Genomic DNA, 10,094 nt, shown 5'->3' with positions numbered 1-10,094 from the left:
AAGAAATAGGTCTTCTAATAATTATCTATTTCTTTTTTATTAATGAAAAGGGCACCATTAAAACAAATATTTCACACAGTTTGTTTAATAATGATAAAACTATTAACAATAAGGCCTTAATATTAACTGATAAATAACTTATTAAATGCGGTTAATATATTGCTGATTAAAGTCCAAACATTGACAAATCAGAACAAGATTAAACAACGTTATTGATTTCAGGCGATAACAGAAGATTCCAAGAGTCATTACAACGGCTAAGTTAGATGCTCGTTGTTTTTTTGGAAACTATACAAAATGTTTGACTGTTGTTAACATCAATCAAATATTGTTGAACGATGAATTTCTTTAAAATATTAGAACAATAGATATCTTCTGTTAAAGTGCTAAAATAATTAGTACATCGCCTTTTCCTTTGTAAAAAATGCTTCGACTTATGGCAGCGGAGTGACGTCACTGGTAGATCATACCTTGATGAAGATATGGAACTTCGCGTCGTTTTGCAGCTTCTTAATTAATTGATGTATTTATAGAATTTCATTCCTTCAGACTGTCAATCGTGTTTTTGATCCAAGTTTGAACACCGTTCAGGAATTCATTCTTGAATTGCCTAAAATATTTTTTTATTCCAGATAATAGATTTGTTTCTGTTTTATCGTCGAATTGAGCAAAGAAGTTTTCGTGTTCTGTTTCAGATTGTATTTGAAGTAGACTGAATTTATTGCTTTTTTCATTAGTATTGTTAATTGTGGCTAAATTCAGTGGTCTTTTTACGGTATAGTTGGCTATTATGGGTAGTTTTGGTCGAGTATCGGGTATATCATCAACATCTTCGATGATTTGATACGAACGGTCAGTTTCAAGGCCATTGACTGTTTTATCTTCCTCTGATATTGGTATCGCTGTTGACAGAATGATCTGGAACAATGATTGGATTATATTATCGACTTGGAAAGATGAATTCTTCTTTTGGACATTCGTTTATGCTATATAAACCGCTTGGCCTTTCAACTTGTAAAAGGTATAAAACAAAGTGATAGTGAGATTTTAATAATTTATAGCAACTAGTATAACACTGACAGTTACTTTAACTGTTAATTTATGGTAAACTGTTCTGCGACACTTCATACCCTTCAATCAGTGTATGGACCTTGAGTCTATGTGAAAACGGGTGCTTCTAAAGATCACAATAAGAGATACCTGTATATACGTATAGATACTGAGTTTATACACTAAGTATACGGGTTACGAGTACAGCGTGCTAGTCTAAACCAGACATAAACGAATAGTTGGTTGTTTAGCTTCCATCACTCGCTAATCTTGCCAATTTAGTTAAAGCAATTTGAACCTTAAAGCCTTTATCAATACGGTCTGGTGGAAGCGCGGTGTAGATTATGGAGTATGGATTGTGACGCCTGGGTTCGAAAGACAGGCAACACTTGTGGGTTAATACCACTTTTGTCTAATATAAAATAATCCAAAAATTAATAAGCATAGGTAGCAGTGGCGAAGAGTGACATTGTAAAAAAGGTAAGCCGAGGGAATTAATAGAAAACAAAAACTAAGACAAACGTAAATAAACCTAAAAGAGAAGCCGGTAGGAATCGGACTGTATGGACGCGTCGCCACTGGTAGGTAGGCGGTCAGTCGGAAAATTAAGTTAAAAACTTTTTTGCAAAAGTGTTCGGCCTGTCTCATACTGATACGGAATGTTGATATTATTTCAACGAATGATGTGTCCTAAATAATCGTATGTAATTTTGTTAAGTATTATGATCATTAAGGTAATTAACTTGAAGCAATTGAACCGGATGTACCTTAATAAATTACGTACAAATTAATACATTTTGCATTATCAATTCGATGCAGAACGAGTTCATATTCACGACTTTTCATAAGGCGATGGGTTGGAATGGTAAATGTATAAATATCAGTAACGAGAGGTGGAATTTACCAAAAGAGAACCCTACGTAACATATTATAGGTACTAATATGCATAAATAGGCTCTGCAAATCGTTCTAATGATAATTAGATTTTACAAAAATTACGAAAGCAAAGCCGGCAGAAATAAAGTTATGTGGATCCATCGTCACTGATATACGAATTTAAATTGAACCTAAACGCTTTGATCTCATGGTCTATTAGTGGCTTATCAATGGGTGTATCGATTGTGGCGCCTTCAAATTATTTGGCGTGACGAGGTCAATCCATATAAAAAGTAATGCGCCTCTGGTGCGTGGTATTCAACGGCAAATCAGTGATGCTCTAAGTGTTTATAGTAATGGGCTCATTCCCTATCATAATACGGGATGAAAAACTAATGGCGAATAGTCGATGTCCTAGTACCTGCCTGATGTGGGTGTTATTATTGTAGGTGTGTCCCCTTTGACTGCTGTAGACTACTATGACGGGATACCTTTAGTTCTACGAGTGAAGCCGTAAGATAATGTCACACTAATGGTAGATCTCTTATATGTGAGAGTCAGCCTGGATAGGTACCACCGCAATGTTTATTTCTGCCGCCAATCACCAGTGTGTAGTCATTGTTGTGTTCCGGTTTGAAGGACATTGTAGCCAGTGTAACTACTGGACATAATGAACCTTAACATCTCATGTCTCAGGATGGCGAGCGCAGTGGAATACCAAACAATACTTTGTAATTCAAGGTGTTGGATGGTGTTTCTACTGTTTATGGGCGGTCGTATTGCTTACCATCAGGCGAACGGCAAGATCGTCTCGTCATTCAAAGCACTTTAAAAATGTTCCGTACATTTTTAAATTACTTATGCTTTAGAATAAAATCCTTGATCTATAACGACCTATATTAGGTTATATTATTGACATTCTCTATTATCCAGTAAAGTTATAGTATGAATAGGAAACGTGACATGACACAATAATTACAATTGCTAATACAGAGGCGGATTTGTTATTTCTATGAACTTAACTAAAAAACAGCCTAGACAAGTCATATTATAGAAACTTCACAAACATGACCAGTATAACTTGACCTGTCTTATTGAACAGGACTCTAAATTCGGGTTAATATCTTTAAATATGGATAGTAGATGTATTAGAAAGAAAAGTACTTTATTTCCTAGTTAATCATGATGCTGTTTTCATAAAAGACATTCGTTTGCATATCATTGGTACGTCAAAATTATTACCATCTCCTCATAAAGATCATTCCAGAAGCCCATTTGCTCAATGCAAGCTTGTTTTGTCATAAAACCACTAAAAACCAAAAAATAATTTAACAACCTATATACTGGTTATCAAATTTCAATTTGAAGTCGGAAGCACCAGCTTTCAAATAAAAAAAGCATCATTAAAATCGGTTCATCCAGCCTAAAATTTTGAGGTAACAAACATAAAATAAAAAAAAAATACAGTCGAATTGAGAACCTCCTTTTTTAAATCGTTTAAAAAGTGAATTCCTTTTGATCATTGAACAATTAATTGAACAAAAAGCCCACACAAAGTAACCGACCTTCGAGAACTGGTGTATTAAACAATTGAACTTATCTAGTACTTTCCCCGCAATCATTTCTTACGTATTATCACTGTTTATGAAGATTTCCTGATGGTTTTCTCAGAACGCTACACTCTTTTGTTCACTCATAAATTACTTTATAAACTGGTCATTCGCTTGGTCGTAAATACTCTCTTTATAGCTGTTTCAAATGAATACAAAAGTTTATTTTTTATGAGGGCATGGCAGAGTAACTACACCTGATGGTAAGTAGGTTCCAATAGAATGTCGACTGACGAGAGATTATTGCCTCTCGTCAGTCGACACAATTATGCCTGTTGGAATCGGATATACACAGCCTGATTCGAAAACGCGACACACTTATATGGGTCACTATGGCGTGTTTTAATACCTTGTGTATGGTCGCTATTCGAGTAGATATAAAATATATTCTACCAGCAAAAGTTTTATATTAGAGCTCTATATTGTTTATAGACATTAGAGGTAAAGCCATTGTTTATTTACACGATCTACGATGTAAACTGGAAAACAAAGCTTTACACATTTCTGCAGCATATAGAGACAAACATATTCTGTTTAGTATGCAGGTGGGATTTTTTATAATGGTGAATAAGTTTTAAAGCGAACTACATAGCGACAGTACTAGTAGAAAACGAAAGTAAACCATTTTTCTGATAAATAGATTAATATAATTAATGACTCTACAGAGTTGAGATCCTTAACTTTCCGACGCTCAGTAAAATACATATTATCCACAGCACCCAAGTCAGATACAACGCCCACATCGTGTGCCTTACCTTATTCAATATATTTTATATTTATTATCATTTAGTACTATTATCATTTACTAAGTAACAATGACGTGTCAACATAGGACTGCAATCTAGAATATAACTCAATATACATGTATCTTAGAATATAATGATTGTAATCAGTTTTTTGCCTAAATAAATATATAGACTATATTGTAAGTATTATGGTTACGACTAAATACCAGTGGTGAAGGGTGCATACAACCCGATTACTGTCGGCTTCCCCTTTTGTAGAATGTAATTATCATAAGAATCTTTTGCAGAACGTATTTATGTAGTTGAGTACTAACATTACTTCTTACTTCTCGAAAAACTTCACCCTTCGCAACTGCTATATACCAGCCCAATTAAAAATACAATGGAAACATACCTCAACACACAAAAACAAAACAAACTTCATGATTGTCACCGAACACGATCGCACAGAAACTGAAGCCGACACTAATTACGTTATCACAAAAAAAAAATTAAATGATTTCACTTTTTACAGCGCGGATGTAGTGCGGGTTCGGGGCGTGAGACGTCGTTTTTATATTACGCTCTGAGTCATGGTAACCGCAGTGGTGATACTTGTGTATCTAGGTTCGTTCCCTGACGTCCCTTGGTGAAACATGGTGGTAGTATAGGGGCCAGGAGGTCCATCTTAAGTATGGAACCTTATGCTTTTTTATTAGGGCCGTGTTAATAAATCAATCTCACATAAGAGAAGGATCTCAAGTCATTTAATGTATTAGAATATTTAATAAACAGAGCTTAAGTCCTTATTTAAGGGCTCTTACCTGAGTCAGCCTACGTTATTTTATAAACAAAACCCAGCTGTCAAAATCCGTCGTATACTGCGATTTGAGATGTTGATATTTGTTTATTAATAGTGACGACCTTAAGATGCTGACTTTAATTTAAAAGTGTCTTAGCTGATATCGTACGTTAGAGAAAAATTAAGTAAGAGACGAGCAGCGACACTTAGTGCTACTACGTTAAAATCTGATTTTCAGTCCCCTGTGATGGGGTTCTATCCCTGATCCCTATTATTCCAATCCTACACGACTTTCAGGTGTGCCTATATTTGTATAAAAATATTGTATAGAATTTTACTAACCGCCTCCCTGACGTCAAATATCACTGAAGATCTAATCTTAACCAAACCATATTATAAAATCCCAGTAAAATTGCTGCCTAGGATCGAACCCAGAACCCTCACAATCCATGAGCAAATATCCACTACACCAAGCACTCAAAGAAAGAAGTGAATCACAATATTTATTATGCTTTCTGTATATTTGCGGTTATGGATACAATACATTTCAACGCATTCAATTCACATAATTATTCATACGAAAGACTACAATAGTTGTACGATATATATTATAATGAAGGTGTAATGTCCAATTACCCACTTATTATGAATCATCAGTCATCGACCACTGACAACTAAATAAACTTCGCATTGCTTAGCTATTATTACTCATAATACCACTTTCCTTACGCCAAATCTTTTGTGTAGATAACCACGCTAATTATGTCGAGCGCGTCCCGAAGTTGCAAAAAAATGCAAATCAAATTAAAATTTTATTAATTAAATTACAATTAAAACTTATGTGGCTAATGGTCGATGTATGAACCAGAAGTGGCGGCGGTCCATGGGGCCACCGCGGAGGTGCTTGCAGTTGATGACGTCAATGCTGGCCACGAGGCGCTGCGTCGGCGACTCGTGGCTGGTGCACGTTGTGCTGTATCGGCGTTCTTGTCGGTTGCTAACACGATGTTGCAATAATTGAAGTTAGTGCGCGTCAGCAACCCCTGTGGGTTACCAATATGTAACACGCTCTATCTCCTTTTTATTAGTAGGTATACACCCACATTTCGTTAGTTGTGTTACGTCACATGTAATAAATAAAAATTTACATTTACACGTCACAGTTTGGTAAAATATGGATATTTATTTATTTAAATAAGGCTTTCTATTTAAATAAAGTACACACTTTTCTGATTTATTATACAAAAGTGCTAAAGTCATATTCTGATGTGTATACCTATTAAAGGAGAACATAACACTCACTAATCAACACGCAAAGTTCATATTTTACTAAAAAGGAAAAAAGACAAAACAAATTATAATTACCAACTAATACTTACTAAGTCAACATAACTATGATATATTATGTAGAGCATTTTATAACTATGATAATAATACGTCTGCTTATCCCAGGAATAAGCGGTGACAGCTTAATTTGGAGTGCAACGGTTTGCCAAAACAAATGTTCGCAGGTTCAAAACCCCAGGGACGCGCTCCTCTGACTTACCTCAAGTCATTTGTGTATTATTTGTGAATTATCGCTTGCTTTAACGGTGAATGAAACCATCGTGTCAAAACCTGAGTACCTAAGAAGTTCTCTATAATAATTTTGAGCATGTGTGAAGTCTGCTGATCACTAGTCCAGCGTGGTGGACTAAGGCCTATTCGCTCTCAGTAGTAGAAGCCCGTGCGCAGCAGCATACAGGGCTGATATTACTCCAGGAAAGGTATAAGGGTAAACCAATATTTCATAAAAAATCAGACCATGTGAAATGTTGAAGGCAACTTCGTCGTAGTTTTCCACACTCGCATGTCAGTCTCATGTCTTGTTAGAGCTAGATACAATCGGATTACCTGAACACATTTCACGCAACAATTTAGGCTAAATCTAGTTCTTGTTGCGGGACTTCCGCACGGAGTAGGTACAACTTAGTGTATTTATGCCGCTATGCAACAGTGAAGTTTCTTCGTTATGATGCCACAGTCACTGTATATTATTAATTTAATATACTAATTTTACTTTAAGCAAAAAATATACTTTACCTGTAATGGCTGTTTTTAATAAACGATCATAATTTTAATCTTAGATCCGAATCGAAGAGTTAAGTAATAAAAAATTATCATTTATAAGCATGTCAAGAAATAAGCTGTTCTATTGGCCTATTTGTACGATTTATCAAAAAAGCGATTGAAATAATTTATTGAAAACAGCTGTTTTGATTTAGCTGTATTGTTATTGAGCGTCATGGGAGCTTCATGTTTATCTACTAATCCACAGACTACTACACAAAGGATCGAACAACGAACTATATTCGTACTGATGTGGCCACAGGAAAGAGGAAGACATCTTTATTTTCTATAATATCAAAATCGCCTTAAATACTCAAAACTAACCCAAGCTGACGACAAATATAGTCCATTTGAAAAAAATATAGACGTAATAAAAACAATAAAAAGAAATGGAGATTCGATCTGCTAGCAAGGTCAAATCTTGCGTATTATGTATTAAAAAGGCGGTTTGTCTGTTTGTTATAATCAATATTAATGGTTACATGTTTGGCAATACATGTGGCTTATAAAAAATATTATTAATACATTAAATTCCATATAAATCACTAGACTTTTTTATGTGGGTCTCTGCCCCCCCCCCCCCCCTCGTTCACAGGACAAGTGGTTTTTACGTACCTCTAGTTTGTTTTCTTTATATATTGTTCTTCATGTTGAAGCTTATATCTATTATTACCTTTTAACATTTTGTTATCATATACCTTATTCTATTTATCTATTTTTTCTGACCAGTACATTTTAGAGCATAAACTAATATTTATTGTGATTTGATTATTATTAGAATATAGGGGTCTATATTTTTTTTGCATGGACACGGCATATCTGCCCAGCACCTGATGGTAAGTAGGTTCCAATAGAATGTTGACTGACAAGAGATGATTCCCCCTCAGCAGTCGACACAATTATGCCGTTCTGCGGGAACTGGATATACACAGGCTGATCGGAACGCGACACACTTACGTGGGTCACTATGGCGGTTTTTAACACCTTGTGTGCGGTGGTAGCTATCCGGGCGGATATAAAATATATCCTACCACCAGCAATATCCTAAAAAAGTGAAAGTGCATACAATTAATTTACACCTACATCGTGGCTTTGGTAACAAAAAATATGTTGGCGCTCATAGCCAAATGACCTAAGAGTACTATTCTTAAAACAATAAACGAACTTGTAAGATTTCCCTTGTATCGCAGAATCAATGAATGTTTTCTGCCTGTACTTATAAATCGAGAACCGATTATTTTATGTTATTCGGTTGATTTTGTGATCGGTCAATGAATACTAAAAATGATTTGAATTAACAATAAAGAAAAATTGATTTTTGAATGCCTATTTATGAAATCTGGGCGATTCGTAAACACCATCTAAAACGTTGCATTAAGCATTATGAGGCACTACTGTTGCCCTTGATACTTTGAAACAAGATGGTAGATCTCACAATGGATAATACACACTGGTGCCTGGCGACAGAAATAGACATTGCTGTAGTGTTTACCTTATTTTTGGCGTGATTGTAACATTACAAAAATCAACTTCTGTATCTTGTCTTGCGATTGCAATCCCCCCTTTAGGTTTATGGATTTCTGGATAATGATTTCTTTTACTGTTAGCGAGCGATAATTGACGTTTTTAAATGACTACTAATATCGAATGTAGAGGTTGAACCTGTAGACCGTTGACTCGGTGGTCCTTTCCATGTACTAAGCCATCGTAGCTCCATCTTTCTTAATATCAACCGAAAATGCCAACGAACATTATACTTAGATGACAAATAAACGTCCTTCAAATTGACTGACCCATATCGGATGTAATGAACTGAAGGCGTGATCTACTAATCCGCATTCCTTAAACACTAGTCAGCACTCACCTCTTGATATAATAATGAAACTTTACCATATTGACAATAAGTATAAAGTCGCAGGTTGCGAGTTTGTTTAGGTCATAGATTATACTTAAATCTTAAATGTTTATGTGGTGTGTCTGTAGTGTATAAATTCTTGCATGGCGCCATTTTATCTACAAAGGAACGGCAAAATACATATATCCTGTTTTTTGGCACCATAAATAGAAATTATTTGTCAGAATTCCTTACACAATCTAGCGGTACGTAGGGAACAAGATGGTGTCACAAGAAATGTTAGAAAACAAAAATGTTAACGTAATATGAAGATTCCTATGATGCGACCTTCTACGGGCCTACCCCAAAGAACCTTACCTTTTCTTTGCTTATCTACCCTCTCAGAATGTGCAAAAAAACGCGAAGCATAAGTCGACGTTTAATTTTGATGTTTGTTATTGGTCGAGAGAGCAAAGCATTACTCACGTGTAAGTCTCTTAACCTATCACAATAAAATGACACGGAATCGTGTCGGTGTTTTTTGCCACACTCTAAGCACTGATATATTGTTGTAAAAGTAACGCAACATCGTGAATGAACCCACGAGAAACCACTAGTCCGAATAATAACCTCCTTTCCGGGATATAATCCCGCAAACCGGGAATGCAAACTACAACGTCGTAAAACACACAGCCGGCTTCAACAATCATGAAATAACTCGCTCAGAGTCCCTACTTCTGACGTGTGTGCTCAGTACAGACGGCAAAAATGTTCTATCTTTGCGCAGCTTTATTTGATTTATATGAGTTTCATTTTAAACAGCAAGGTATGGGAATATAACATAGCATACAACTTACAAGCTATTTTTGATGTAAGTACTAAATATCGTGATGATGCTAGTCTGCTTTACTGGGTGCTTTTATTCTCCAACAAAATAAAAGAATCAACAGATGTTTCGGTTTAAACTGAAAATTTATAATATTAATGTGAGAATACAGAGAACATTGAAGTACCAGGCATTTCTTGTGGTATTTAAGTCTTACAATTTGCATAAGTACGCGGTATTTAGCTAGAGGTTATAGGGTTGA

At 35.4% G+C, this 10,094-nt stretch overlaps 1 long non-coding RNA gene across 1 annotated transcript; it reads right to left on the bottom strand.

Annotated features, from left to right (window-relative positions):
* Positions 1-69: 69 nt before the first annotated feature.
* Positions 70-4,829, bottom strand: LOC115448430. Its single transcript, XR_003939104.2, has 2 exons — positions 4,677-4,829; positions 70-918 (listed from the first exon to the last, which is right to left on the bottom strand). It is a non-coding gene; the product is annotated as an uncharacterized LOC115448430 (long non-coding RNA).
* Between the last annotated feature and the right edge of the window lie 5,265 nt (positions 4,830-10,094).

The sequence above is a fragment of the Manduca sexta genome, chromosome 9, assembly GCF_014839805.1.
Source record: "Manduca sexta isolate Smith_Timp_Sample1 chromosome 9, JHU_Msex_v1.0, whole genome shotgun sequence".
NCBI classification, from domain to species: Eukaryota; Metazoa; Arthropoda; class Insecta; order Lepidoptera; family Sphingidae; genus Manduca; species Manduca sexta.
The sequence above is the reverse complement of the archived record's forward strand: the minus strand, read 5'-3'. Positions and strand labels throughout refer to the sequence as shown.